This window comes from Athene noctua, chromosome 3, assembly GCF_965140245.1.
Source record: "Athene noctua chromosome 3, bAthNoc1.hap1.1, whole genome shotgun sequence".
Classification (NCBI taxonomy): domain Eukaryota; kingdom Metazoa; phylum Chordata; class Aves; order Strigiformes; family Strigidae; genus Athene; species Athene noctua.
The window spans coordinates 65,295,199-65,310,394 of NC_134039.1; positions in this window are offsets into that span (position 1 = coordinate 65,295,199).

Below are 15,196 nucleotides of genomic sequence, written 5' to 3' on the forward strand. Positions count from 1 at the left end.
CAGAAATGAGGCTGGATCTGTAAAGAGAGCCAACAGTTCAAGAGAGATTGAAAGATTTGGCTCTAGGTATTTTTTTAAAGAGGAAATGAGCTGCAACCTGCTCAAATAAACTGTCAAAACCCTATGCTAAACAATGTCATCTACATATATTCCTTTACCACATGTCTTCCAGTTTTAAGCCAGGCCCTTCACCCCACTGTTATGACTTTGATCTCTCATACTTGAGAACTCCAGCCCTTTTTTTTTTCCCTTCTCTTCCCACCCTCAACCTCACATGCTCCTTATCCTCCCAGTTCTGTCTTGCCCCACAACTTTATCTGGAAAACCAGCCACGGGGTAAGTACAGCATGTCAGCTTTCTACTGCTCCAGGTATCAGCTGATGGATGGTGACATACAGACAAGGCAGCAAGGACCTATGTATGCTAGGTAGATGAAGAGCTCGTTCCTCACTGGCCAGAGCAAGACAGTATCAAAAATCTCCCTGGGTGAGTAGGTACAAGAACAAAAACACAAGAAAGCTGAAGGCCACTGAACAGGCACTCTAATCCTCCTATGGCAGAATGTTTTTAAGGGAATTGGTCATGCGTATTACATGGATATAGAAAGATTCATATTTGTCTGTGTTACAGAAGAGTTCTTAGGGATAAGACCTTTTTGCTTTCTTCCAGAATTCTGCATCTTTAGCTATCACCACTAGAAACTGAGCAATCAAGAACAAATCCATTTTATTAGCCAGATGTGAGACTTTCATTCTCGGCAGCTGGCAGCTGAGAACTTGTAAATGTGCATTCACCTACTTCATTTTTAAGCAACATCATTGCCAACTCACAAATTCTCCCTGACACTCAGTAATTTCTTTTGTCCATCTTCCCACATCTCTACCTCAACAATCATGGCAATTTGTTAATTGTTTTTGTTTTGTTTTTATTTTCTATTCTTTTAACCATCAGGAAGCTGCTTTCAGAAAGCCATCTGCACTTATTCACTGCCAACACTCAATACGATTTTAATAAGCCTTGTGTGGTTTTGACTTTAACACTTTTTTCCCTGTGCATAAAAGCCTATTTCCTTAGCTGTCACACAGTTTGTTGCTTCAATAAAGTTTTCCAGTTGCCTTCTAAGCAGGCCAAATTTTACTCTCACTTTCTTAAGCATCAAGTTGAATCTCAGGATAACAGCAACACTGATAATTATCCAAACCAGTCAGCATCCATTGCTTTGAGCATGAGCTTCCCTCTGACTGGAATCCTTCAGAATAGAAGCAGATACCTAAAGAAATACTTACATTTTGCAAAATGACAGCAATCATACTTTAGGGTTAAATGGCAGCTTGTCTGAATGACTTCAGAATCAAATAGCTCCTTTCACAAAGTGGTTTAATGAACTTCCATCTCTACAAAACCCACCTGGGACTGGAAAGGAAAGCCTGGTACTTCTCTTGCTCTCACAGCATCACTAGCAGTGATAATTCTTAGTAACAAGGGGATTTCTGCAAGACTAACGATAGATGTTGGGATGGACTGCTGAGTGTTCTCATTGCTCTCCTGAGTAGAGGCAATTACAATCTTAATTCATAATAGCAATACTGGAGAAGTAAAAATTCATTAATGCCATCGTTTGGGTGCCATTTGACAGGGAAGATAGAGCTGCCCTAACAGCTTCTAGCTGCTAGTCTTTCTAGGCTCTTCTGATGATGGTATAGTTTACCCACATCTCTTGCACCAAGGTTGACATTTCTCTACCCCCTCAATGAGGCAGGTCACTCACTCTCCTGGCTGGAAGGTAATCAGTGAAGAACAGAGCTCTGCCCTCTTGGCAGACTGCACTGCCTTGCTGTAAGTGAGATGATCCCAAAGGAGTGGGAGGGACTGTGCTGCCAGGAGGACAGGATGTTGGAAGGGGATGAGAAAAGAATAAGAGATTATAGCAAATAGCAGGAAGACCACTTTGAGCAAATTGCTAGAAAACATTGCAGCCTTAGTGTTTCCTCCCAGCCTCCAAGTTTTTATTTCATACTGTTCTTAAATTGTAAACTGTTTTGGTCAGGGACTATTTATTGTTAAATATACTCAGAAGATAATATTTCCCAGTGAATATGTCCTGGAGCTGGAGTTGGGAGACCTGACTGTTATTCCTACTCTGGCCCTTCTGCCCCCATTTGCAAGACACTGGGCAAATCATTCCATTTTAATTATGCTTCTGATTTGCCCATGTCTATGTTGTTTATTTAATACTGAGGTCTCCCAGGCAGACTGAAACAATAAAAACTGATCCTTGATTATTAGCACCTAACTAAGTTGCTAATAAATACATAATACTTGTAAATAGTACAAATAAACAAGAACAAAAACTCAGGGCACAGAACAAGCCCTGCATTTAACACTGAATTAATAATTGTAAGGATACAGCAATGCAAAGACAACCAAATTACTCTTCTGTACCTGAGAAAGCTTTGCAGTAGGAACAAGGCTATAGTGAAAATTCTTCATCTCTAGAGCAAACATCAAGCAGGTGCTGTATTTCATGTTTTCATACACACTTTTCAGCCCGGAACCACACTTTAATCAGAAAGATTTTATAGACCAGAGCTTCCTGCAAATCTCTGCTTAATGTAAATTTTAATACCTTTGGCATATTTTGGCGGCCAGCCTATTATTCATTTGATGCACCTCAAGCAAGTTTTAAATTACGCTGTTAAAACAAAAACTATTTCAGATAGTAGACAGTAAAATGATTTTGTAAAACAACATTGTAGGAACCCGCAGTTACTGTCTGTCATTGATTTCTCTGCATTCAGTTCTAAGATGTGTTCAATTTATAGGTAAAATGATGGCTGGTTGGGTTTACTAAAGGGACTTTGGCCTTGTTAATGATGGACTTGGAGAATAAGGTTGTACTTACACATTATTTTTACAGCAGATATAGGATAAGATTGGAGAGGAACAGGGGTAAATTAGGCTTTAAAGTTGAGTCTTTTCAGAAGTCCATTTTACAGGGAAGTCATGTAAAAAAAGATGAACTGGCCCAACTGCTGGGGCACTAACTCCTACTATAAAAAAGAGGAGAAAAAACTGAGGAAAAGCAGAAGGAATAATCATCTTAAAATTCTTTGCTATCAACAGATAATATGTATCCCCCGTCCAAAACTTGTTTTTTCTCTGCTTTAGGCTCAGACCCTGGTCTTTGTCTCATAAATAACTGTCTTGGACATTGAATCTCTAATACTGAAAAGCAGAAGAAATATCCGGGGAGAAGTACCTTTTAATGTGTGAGAATGTGAAACAAAATATTGAACAGTTAGGATATTCTGGTGTTTCTCTAGTTTGCAATTAGATTAATACAGCATGCACCTTGTCATATATTTCATTTAGAAACAAGATTAGTAAATCAGCTAGTAAGTAGATAAAAGGCAATGACCTCCTGTATCTGCCCCACAATACAGATGGTAAGTGAAGAACCACAAGGCACATACTGCAGCATCTTGGGTTTGTACTGATCCAGGTATCAAAGATCAGATGGATGGGCAGGGCAGGAAGGGCCTTTATTAGTCAGGTGAACAACTTGTACCTTGCTTGACTGAATCGAAAGTCTCCCCAAGGGAGAAGAAACAAAAACCACACAAGAAAGGTGAAGGACACTAAATGGACACTTTAATCTTCTACAGCAAAACATTTTTAAGGAAGCACTGAAATTTAGAGGGAGTTGCTTGTGAGTATCTCTCATATTACATGGATGTGGGAAGATTCATGTTGGTCTGTCTCACAGTACAGAGTCACAGAATCACAGAATCACAGAATTGTCTAGGTTGTAAAAGACCTTGAAGATCATCCAGTCCAACCATTAACCTAACACTGACAGTTCCCAACTACACCATATCCCTCAGCACTATGTTGACCAGACTCTTAAACACCTCCAGGGATGGGGACTCCACCACCTCCCTGGGCAGCCCATTCCAACTCCTAACAACCCATTCTGTAAAGAAATGCTTCCTAATATCCAGTCTAAACCTTCCCTGGCACAACTTGAGGCCATTATCTTTTGTTCTATCGCTTATTACTAGGTTAAAGAGACTCATCCCCAGCTCTCTGCACCCTCCTTTCAGGTAGCTGTAAAGGGCGATGAGGTCTCCCCTCAGCCTCCTCTTCTCCAGACTAAACACCCCCAGTTCCCTCAGCCGCTCCTCGTACGACCTGTGCTCCAGACCCTGCACCAGCTTCGTTGCCCTTCTCTGGACACGCTCGAGTCATTCAATGTCCTTTTTGTAGTGAGGGGCCCAAAACTGAACACAGAAATCGAGGGGCGGCCTCACCAGTGCCGAGTACAGGGGTCAGATCCCTTCCCTGTCCCTGCTGACCACGTTATTGCTGACACAAGCCAGGACGCCATTGGCCTTCTTGGCCACCTGGGCACACTGCTGAGTCATTAGGGATAAGATCTTTTTTCCATTTTTCAGATGTCTTACATCCACAGCTATCACTGTTATAAACAGAGTAATCAACAACAATGTCTTTATTATGTAGATATGTACCTATTCCAAATGAGGCCAGCCATTTGGCCCTAGGGATCTGCTGGTCAGTTGGATAACCACACAGGTAACTGTGGTGCAGATTGCCCAAATTTGTGCACATTGATCTAAATAAAACTCTGCCTTGTTTGATAGGCTAATCTACCCCATCTACCCCTGTAAAGGTCAACCCTAAATCTCGATGTGGGATTACCATCACAGTCATGGTTGCATGTCACAGAAGAGTTCTGTAGCAGCATGATTTAAGAAAATTCTGGCCCCACAGGCTTTGTTACTTGTTCATAAACTATGTTGTTTTATGGGACCACGCTATAACTGAACAGAAAACAAGGTTAAGATTTAAAAAAAAAAAAAAAAAAATCCCTGCAAAAAGAAGTGATTGGCTGAACTTTTTTAGTTCTTGGTTTAGCCAGCATTCATATTTATATTTAAGTTAGTCACCTCACAGTCTTCCATAGTCTATAGAAAGAAAGGGGCATTTCTGGGACGCATCTCGTCTCATTGCAATGTAGATGTAATCTAAAATAAAGCAGACAAATCGGGCCCTGAAAAGTGTCTATTTCTCTCCATTGCCTATAAAAGGAACACAGGCTGGGTAGCTCAGATGGAGATGCCTACACTCTGGATGTCTAAAGTTAGGTGAGATAAATCCTGCTATACATCTGTTGCTGTTCCTCATATGGATTTCCCCTCTTTGTTGCTCTTATGTGTGAGGTTTCAGTATAATATTGAAATGTTTGTAAATGTGTAGGTGAGAAATACACAAATACGTGCAATCTCAATCAGCAAAAACAGGAGCTTGGGGTATAGGGACATTTTCTCTGGCAACATAGTCAGTTTATGGAGTTTGCACCTGTTGTACTGAGTGCTGACATTTGTCAGTCAAACTGTATTTTAATGTAGTTTTGTAATGCAGAAAATCTGTCTTCCAAGTAGGATGGTGAGTGAAATATTTTGGGGATGTCAGCAGAGTACTCCTCGTATTGTCAGACATGGAGCTCGTTCTGCTGTAACTGTTGCCTGGCATTTCAAGCTGTGTCTAGATGACCAGCTGGGACATACTCCTGTCTTTTCCAATCATGTTCCTCCAGCTGCCCAGATCAGGGACTGGGTAAGGATTTCCCTGTAGTTCCCTCACCACACACAGATGGCTAACAACATCATCATTGTCCCAACATGGAACAGGGACATGACTCAGGCCTGGTTAGTTGAGACTTCCCAAATCTGTAATGATTCACTTTATCAGAGAACTTTACCAGACTTGTTTCTTCACTCGCTGAAAAATGCTGAGACCTTCCTCTCCACTGCTTCCCAGACAACGAGTGCTAGTGGTCTCCCTCAGTCAAATGTCAGTAGCATTGCTTAATACAAGCATAGCTTCCTCTTTTCTTCATATGTCTTTGTAAGCACTAGTGTGGGAGGCACACCCTACTTTTCAGGAAATCCGGAATATGTTAAAAATTATTTTGAAATGGGAAAGAGGAAGAAATAGATTTGAAATCACAGAAACCAATAGCTTTCATTAGAATCTGAAATGTGGTAACACATTAGAACATGTCTCAGCTTTGTATACTTGAAAAAATGCACCATCACTACCAGGATTTCAGCTTTCTTATAATTTATGCCATTTATCTTCTAATATCAGCAGGATTTCAAAATCTCCTGCTGTTACTCGAATATCTGAGGCTGTAGTGCACTGCACTCTATTCTCTCTCCTCAATTTCATATCCTGGCTCTGTCCCCAGACCTGTCAAGAGCTAAGCCTACAGCTCTCAGTGTCTTTTCATTTCATTGCTGTGGCTTTGTGATTTGTGCTGTTGTTCATAGCTTGTTAACTGGCCTCAGTGCAAAACAAGGTAGTCCTAGCAGGTTTTCATACTTCTTTCTCTACTTCACAAAATTGAAGTGTCTCTGTATTTAGGTTCATGCCTGTGATCAATGTCCAACTTTCTACAAATTCTTATCAGTTTCTCTTAGAAAACTTTGGTAGTAGCTCACACACATTGAAAATGAGCATTCTTTCTTTGTAGAATGCCCTACAGATCAATATTTATTTTTTTTTTTCCTCCAGACTACTGAGTATTTTTTGCACAAATAACATGGAAGTATTTCCATAGTATCAACACAACAAATTTTCATTCCTAGTCTGTAGTATCTCACTCCATAGGGGCAATGTTTCTTCAGGTCATCAGAAGTCTTTCTACAAAATGCTAATGTTGATCTAATTGTTTCCTGGTTTTTCTTTGCTCTTACATTTTCTAACATTACTCACTTTCAGTGGCCTGATGAACTGCATGGTTTTCACAGTTTGGTGTTAGCCTTTTTTAGGTATTCTTTTCCATTTTTTTTTTCTGCTCTTTTCTTCTGCACTGATGTTTACTGTAAATAGGACATGAGCTTATTAACAGAAATGATAACTTAATAAGGTAATACAGTATTTCCCACTGTTGTGACAGACACCATTATGCTGACCATTTGGCCATTCTGGGTAAACAGCTTGAAGTTGTCATTCAGTGTTTACTAAAGCGTTTGTAAAAGCCAAGAAAGCCTGAACAAAACTGTGATTTTCCAGGCTAGTAAAGAGGTGAATAGCTGGGAGTGGCAGCTATGCTCCTGGCTAGCATATTTTTTTGGACAGCTTGCCTATTAAGAGGCCCTTTCTGACCCATGACTAGTCCTGTAAGGCTCTGAATTCTCTCTGGGTAAAGAATGAATTGAAGAATTTATTACAAAAATAAGACAGCTGCATGTCTTCTAGGGAATATTCTTTCTCCTTACAAAAGCTAAATCTATCTTGAAACATAAAGTCACTTGCTAAATGGACACTTTTATCTCACATGGTCACATATGTATATGCTTAAATCATATGTAGCCTATCATTTACATGTTATATCAAGCCCTTTGCCCTCTGGGGCAAGCCAAGCAAAAAGAGATGATCTGGAAGACAGAACAAGACATCATTTTGTAACACCTGACCTTTGCTGCAACCTCACTTCGGTAACATAGGACATCAAGTGATACCTGTCTTTACTGCTATCATACCAGTGGATAATGTGGTCATGTCTTCATGACTGCACTGTAGATGATTTCTGACTTTATACACATAACCATGGTTGTAGAGAAGACATAGCAAAAGTGTTAATTACCTTTTAGTTTCATGGAAATTATTTGTTTTACATTGAGCTTCAGGATGTTTTGGGAAGGTAGACTGTCTCATCTAATCTAAAATCGCTTTATCAGAAGTTACCCATTTTCAAATATTTTAGTCTTCACATTTTTTTCAGACTGTTACCTTATTCCTATTCCCTGGCAAATATTTTCCCTTATTAATGTCAATAAAGCAAAATAAGACTGTATTTCTTTTTTGAATATATATTTTATATATATATATGTACACATATACACACACACACACACAAAGCTGTATAAATCAGAATGGCTAAATTGATGACATTCTTGTATGTTTATTGATGCTAAAATTAAATGCCTTGCAGATCAAATGCAGATGTATTTCTGACATGTTTTGTCTCCTTGTAGAGGGAAATGATGTTTAATTTTTAACCTTGAAATGTTTTAATTTGTACTAGATATTGATTTATGATTCTTACAGTGCAGATAATCAGTGTAACAGAACCACATGCAAAAATATTCTACTTTGCTGCCGTAAAGTATTGAGCTGACTTCCTCCACTAGGTCATAAACCAGGATGAGTTATATGACTGTTAGTAGCATCCTTCTTTTTACAGAAAGAAAACAGAAAAACATAGCAGAAGCAACAGTCAAATAATAGGACCGCATGGCTTACTTTACTAGTTTAGAAAAAAACCTCTTGCACTGGATCTGATCCCTTGTTGCAGCACTTTAACTTTTTGCTTTAGTTTTTCTCATTTTTTCAAATTTGTTGTAGTGCATTGGTACACATTTTGTGGTGATAGATATTACAAATATCCTATGGAGCCTTCCAAGTGAGACACAAGACCCTATGTTTGCAGAAGAGTTTATATGATGACCCAGGTGACATATAACAGTCTATTGAAATTACATAGGCCTAGAGGAAGGAGTACATGGTCCTGCTTCATAAAGAAACTATACACAGATGTTAGGACACAGCCCAGACACCCAAGTTCAAGCTTCTGAATTTAAATAGGCTTCCAAGTCAGAAGAATGGGAGACAACTTCTTGCTTTGTAAAGAAGGATGAAGACTTGAGACTGAAGAGCTGAGCTATGCGAAAGACGGCTTTATTTATTTATTGTTCTTTTGAAATAAAAATAGCTTAAGAGGTGCTTATATTGGATTGGTTGCAGTTCTTGATTCTGGCAGAAAGCAAGACCAGCCTATGAAAGGTTCTCTGAACCTGAACAGATTGCTGAGTGAATGCACTGATTTGTGTAGATGCTTCCTAGAAAGCACCACTGAAAAGACTGAAGAGTACTGGTGTGATGAAGCATACACTATCTGCTTGCAAATCACATTTCCAATGCTATCTTTCATTCCTGTCATATCCAGTGCTAACTGTTGCTCTAAGTAGTACCTTAAGTTACTGTAATAGGCACAAATTTAAAAGATATTCTCCTTTTTATAAAAATTTGGCCTGTTATCCTATGCATTTGGTAGATTTTTATTTTGCTTCCTGCCTCAAGTGTTAAGTCTGAACATTACTGTCATGCACTGCTCCAGGGAAAAATACAGCTTCAACCCACACAGCTGTAAAGATGTGGCAAGCAGGAGTCCAGCAGGAGAAAACATGACCTAGTAATTAAAGCACTAGCCTAGCTTCAAATACCTACTCTAATATAAACTCCCTGTGGGCCCATGGAGAAGTCACTCAGCTTCTCTGTAGTTCACCTTCCATTCAGTAAAATAACAGTGAGTCCCTGCCTCTCAGAAGTAATCTTAGGGAAATCACATGAGAGGTTAAAGGATAGTTAGGCATGGAGGATGGAACTACCAGCTTTCTTAGGCACATGTAAGGCAAAGGGCAGTCCCTTCCATCACAGGATAGAAGCCCACACATAAGCTTTAAAAGAAGTATAAGGATAGACATTGTATTAACCACTGCCAAATCCTTGATTGCCTTTTGCTTATAACGTAACATCTTCAATATCTGCCAAAGACCAGATATTGCATTACTGAAGCTTTGTCATCAATTAGAGCTGAACCAGCCTTTGTGTGTGCACATCATTATGATATTTAGATGTTTATGCACACAGCAAGAAAAGCAACATTTCATCTGAAAAAAATCTGATTCAATATCTACAGACAGCGTTCTACAAAGTCTTGCAAAGTAGGTCAGCAAATCAAATCACCAAAACCACATTGCTGTTCTATGAATTGTTGAAAGCAGACAAAAATCACAGAATGGTTTGGGTTGGAAGGGACCTTAAAGATCATCCAGTTCCCACCCCCCTGCCATGGGCAGGGACACCTTCCACTAGACCAGGTTGCTCAAAGCCCCATCCAGCCTGGCCTTGAACACTGCCAGGGAGGGGGCAGACACAGCTGCTCTGGGCAACCTGTGCCAGTGACTCACCATCCTCACTGTAAGAAAAGTAATCTTACTTAATGTATTTGCACTTTTATCTCCTGATTATTAAATCAGTTACTGACAATCATTTTATTTCTTGCTGAATCCTTCTTAATCATCTAAGTCTGCTAAAGGAAAGTTATACTGTTGGAGATGATGTTTCTTGATGAAACAGTAGACTTCGTTCTCTGTATTTTTAAAAGCACAGGAGATTTTGACTTCTTTTTTTGTTGATTGTAGAAATGTTATGAGTGAAAAAATTTTGCTATTAACACAAAAAACTCCAAAATCTTGCAAAATCACCAAGCTCACATTTCTGATTTCATTGCCTTTCTTGGCGTCTGTGGAGGTTTTGCTTTAGACTCAAGCTCACAGCTGAGGTGGGAAGTAACACCTATGGAAGTCAGAGGTCTTAGCAGTAAAATTCAAGTAAGCAAAGGTTGTGCGATATTCTGCTGTCTTTTTTCCATTCATCTCTGATAGCTGCAACTTCAAATACATGTAGAAACAGGTCAGTTTAAGAGAAGCTCTAGCTCTTGTGAAAAGTTTGCAGTATTAGAGTTTAGGTTGAGCATTTCATAAGCTAAATATTTGTAGGAAATAATCTCTTTAGTTCAAAACATCAGTTCTCCCTAGGGTGAATAAAATCTTTCAATTTTTTTCTTTTCCTGTAACAGTCTTCACCAGAACACCAAAGTATAAGGTATAATTCAGTGGAAAATTCCCTGAAATAGTTTGTTCTTCTATTTGTAGTCTTATCAGGAAAATAACATTTCTAAAAAACATTTTGGGTTTTTTTTTTGCCAGAACCAAGCAAAAATCTTACCTCTGGAAATTCATTTTTAAGACTTTTAAAGACTGTTACATTTAGATGAACTTGTTTAAATAGAGTATGCAGCTCACTTTGCTAGAGCATCTCTGCCTTCTTTTTCTACCTTTCCCTATTTTTTCTATTATTTCCCTGAATAACTACCTCTTCTTGCAGCCTCATCCACTGTAATTTTGTACCTTTTTATTTGCCCTTTGTTTTTACCAAAAAGTTATTCTCTTAGGACCTTCATTCATTGGAAATATAATTTGTTTGCTTGGGAAGTAAGCAGATGTAATGTAAGATGGAAGGGACCGAGAAGTTTTGTTTAATGTATTCTATGAATTAGAAGATTATCTAGAGAAACAAATAGATTTGGTGAATGATTTAATGCTAAAGAATAACATTTTATGTGTCTTCAATGTAGTTCTTCCTTTGTGCTGAAAAACAGAAGAGACAAATAAAGAGTATAGAAACACAAACAGAAATAAATAATAAGAAGTTTTAATTGTTAATTTCTTTGCTTCTCTATGGTGGGTATTTTTCCAGTGTGAGTAGAGGAGCTATAAAACTAAGAGTGCATAAACTAGCAAAAGCATGATAACAGATTGGAGACCTGCAAGGAACATCTGAAATCATATACAGTTCAGGGGAAGTCTGTGCATAGCAGTCAGTAGTGGAAATGAGGAAAGAAACGGGTAATATGCATACTACACCCCAGCTGACACTGGGAAAGGAAGGGCAGCGTAGGATGAACAAGCAGTGAGGAAAGAAGAATGGAGTGGGGGAAGGTGAGAACCAAAGAGACTGAAGTGAGCAGCTAACCACGTTAATCAGCAAAAGGCAGCAAGTCTCCAACTGGTTTAAGGAACCCACACGCCTCTCCTGATTACCAGCCTATGACTGCTGTTGTCTTGGTCCCATAACCTTTGTTTACAAAGCCTCCCTCCTGCTGTTGCTGGTGGTCAACATGTGGAGTTCTTTGCCAAAGGATGTGCCATCTGGGAAAACTCCTCGCTCTTGGATTGAAGAGAAGGCTGCCTGTGACTTGGGTATGTTTATTCGCTGTACTGAGTGCTCCCTAGAACATGGTGGCTGCATGTACTCTGCATACCATACAGTCTAGATAACACAAACAATAAGCAACCAGTTAAGTACATCAAATGCCACATGCTCAATAGAGAGATTCATAACAGTACAATTAGTCTGTTGTCTTTTTTCCTTCTGTAAGAAGCAGCAGTCTTTCTTTGAGGGGTGGATTGTTGCTGTAGGGTTCACCTAGAAAATAATACCAATGACGACAAATAATTATTATGACAGTTCTGACTGTGGTGTTTTGGTTTAAGCATTACTCCGGTTTGAGATCAGTGTTTCTAGGAGTATGTAGGTGAAGTCTTGATAAGAGTCTGGAATTCTTTGAGATCTTGAGTGGAAAAAGTTGTTAGGCTCTGTAGGCTGTTCAGGTCTGACCTATTTCCTTCAACTGAATGTCTACTAGACTTTCTTTTGATTCCTCTCTTTTGTATTCACAAACTCATTTATGCAAGGAAAATCATAGAGCAAGAATGTTATTGTTATTATTCTGTATTACCCAGAAAGAAAAGTGGTGTGGTTCAGTGTATGATACTTTCTCTTTTCTGGTTTGCTTGGGGTGGGTGTGTCTGTGTGTGTGTTTGTGTGTGTGTGATTTGATGGTACCTGAAATTTGCTTGCTATTAGTTCCTCAGTTTTCCTGTCGTGGCATTTTGCGGTACATGCTACTCTCCTCCAGGTCATTCATGTGTTATTTATTGCATGAATTTGAGGAGGATCTTAGTAACTTATGTGAAGTAAAGGAGTAGTCTCACGCCATTTACTCCTGACAGGTGTCCACATTAAAAAAAAATCTCCATATATCTGGCAGCTGGAGATTAGTCATAAAAGCTTCATGGGAGAATGAATTTGAACTTTCCTTTAGGTCACAATCTATGTACTTTGGTACATGAAAACACTACAGTTTTCTGCTATTCTTGCTCAGAAATAATAAAAGGCTTCATTTTAAGAACAACCAGACCTGTATCTTTCATAAGCACTAACACCTTGAGATCAACATACCCTCACAAGGCTTTTATTAACTGGGACATAGAATACATTCAAAAGATTAAAATATTCATCCAATTACTACTGAGAAAAAGATATCTAATAAGAACAGATTTGTGAAGTGATTTAGAGAAATTAGGTTGCAGATGTTTGTGCATTCTTGATGCTATCATATTTTAATATGGTTGTGAACAATATTTGAAACAATAAGAGAGGTTAGATCAGTATCAGCCTTTATGGCACTGAATGTTGTTTGCCTTGAACTCCAGCGGATGTTGGCACTCTTCAGCACAGTTATACAATGCTTCCTCCTCCTTCCCTGACATGTTGCTAACCACTATGCAACAGAAAAGTAAAAATATCAAAAATTATTTCTGAATTAACTTGAAGAAATGATGACTGCTGAATTTTTACCAACCTTTGTTTGTGAGGGGGCTTTGTATGCTAATGCTTTCTTTGACATTGTTTTCAAGACAGCACAAGGAACAGAAAGTCGGTGTTCTTGCATTCCCCGTTAGACTCAAATTTTACGTGAAAAGCTGTCAAAACAAACTCTTAGCCTAATCCATTTTACTATTGAGTCACTATCTGCACTCAGTTTTTGCATAGTCCTGACTTTCATTTCCTCCAACTTTAGTTTCAAGCCCATCACATGAGTAATGAGGAAGACAGCAAAATCACATGCCCAGAGTTTTCAAGCACTTTTAGCTGTACTGTAGTTTATTTTGTCTCCAGGACAAATATTATTAATAACTGGAGTACAATCTATGCAGTATAGCATGGTGGTTTTTCCAAATTCTGAAAAAAAATACGAGTGAAAAGATGCAATTGAGCATTAAAAAGAACAGCTGATCTCCATCTTCTCTACCCAGATGGAAGCATCCCACAGACCAGATTTGGTCTGTAGATCATCAGTTAGAGTGCAGTAAATTAGAAGTATCTTTCCTATGAGTACTAAAAAAAGAACTAAGTAAATATTCGTGAATTACATTATAAATAATCTCATTACTTTTCCCCATTTTAATTGAAATTGGGCTTTTATTTGAAATGTATCAATTTTTATCTCATAGAAAATCTATGAGAAAAAGAATAATAAAATGGCATTTAATGACAGAATGCAATTCAGCGTGCATATATGTTCTAAGTATCTGAAATCTTCCAAAACAGAGGTTAGAGTAGAAGAGACTATGTTGCAGAGCAGGTCGATGGAGCTTTTATGAGAGTCGTTACAAAGAATGGGAATGCTGTAGAACACAGGATTTGCCTGTGGAAAAAAAAAAAAAAAAAATCACAGGCAAAATATGGATGATTTGTCCAAAAATATGTGGTGATGGAAGGCATAGAACTGTTATAACCACATTGAGTACATCTACTTAAGGACATAATGAAATTGGCAAAATGATCTAGACATGGTTGGATTTTAAACCCTGCATCACTGAAAGTGCTCTTTCTCCAACCCCTATAAAAAAGCATTTGATCTAGTAGGAAAAATATAGTGCTAAGAACCATGTGGCCCATTTCAGCTTCTATTGTGCCTAATAATGTTTTGCAATTAGATATACATTGGAAATAAATGAATGTCAGAATGATCAGATGCACGAAATGTCCTTAAACTTGTCTCAGATGGCGGCCCGTGGAAATAATTCTGAAGTAGTACAAAATAGCATTTCTTACCTTTCCACATGTCCCTCTGGCTGCACTGGGCTGCAAAGGGAAAACCAACCTGAGAAGATGACCCTGAATCACACACATGTGGTTTAAAAGTGCCTTTTTCGTACAAACACTCCTCCTGAACTATATCAAGTTGCTTTTAGCAAAAGTACAGGATTGGGACTGGGTAGTTTTACTGGACCAAATTCTACCACATTTTTCTTCCCTTGAGACAAATACTGTAGAGGTAAGAATAACGCTCAAGACAATTTTGAGACTTCTCTATTTGTGGTCAGTGTACAGAGATAGGCTACTCTAAGGGGTGATGTAGATACATTCCACATGAAGTAAGGCACTTAACTGAATCACCCTGACCAAAGGACAATTAGGTATCTAATATTCAGAAGGCAATTTGGATTGCAGGGGACCAAAGCTTTTTCTCAAAAGTGTTTCTTCTCTCTCAGTCCCCACTGACCTCTCTCCTTCTCAACCCCTCCCACCCCCCCACCCCACCCCCCCCAGCTTGGATCACTTAAGGGAAATAGTACAGCTTTGCTTTTTTATTTACCCAGCTTGGTTAAGTGCCTAAGTCAAATGAGATAAAATC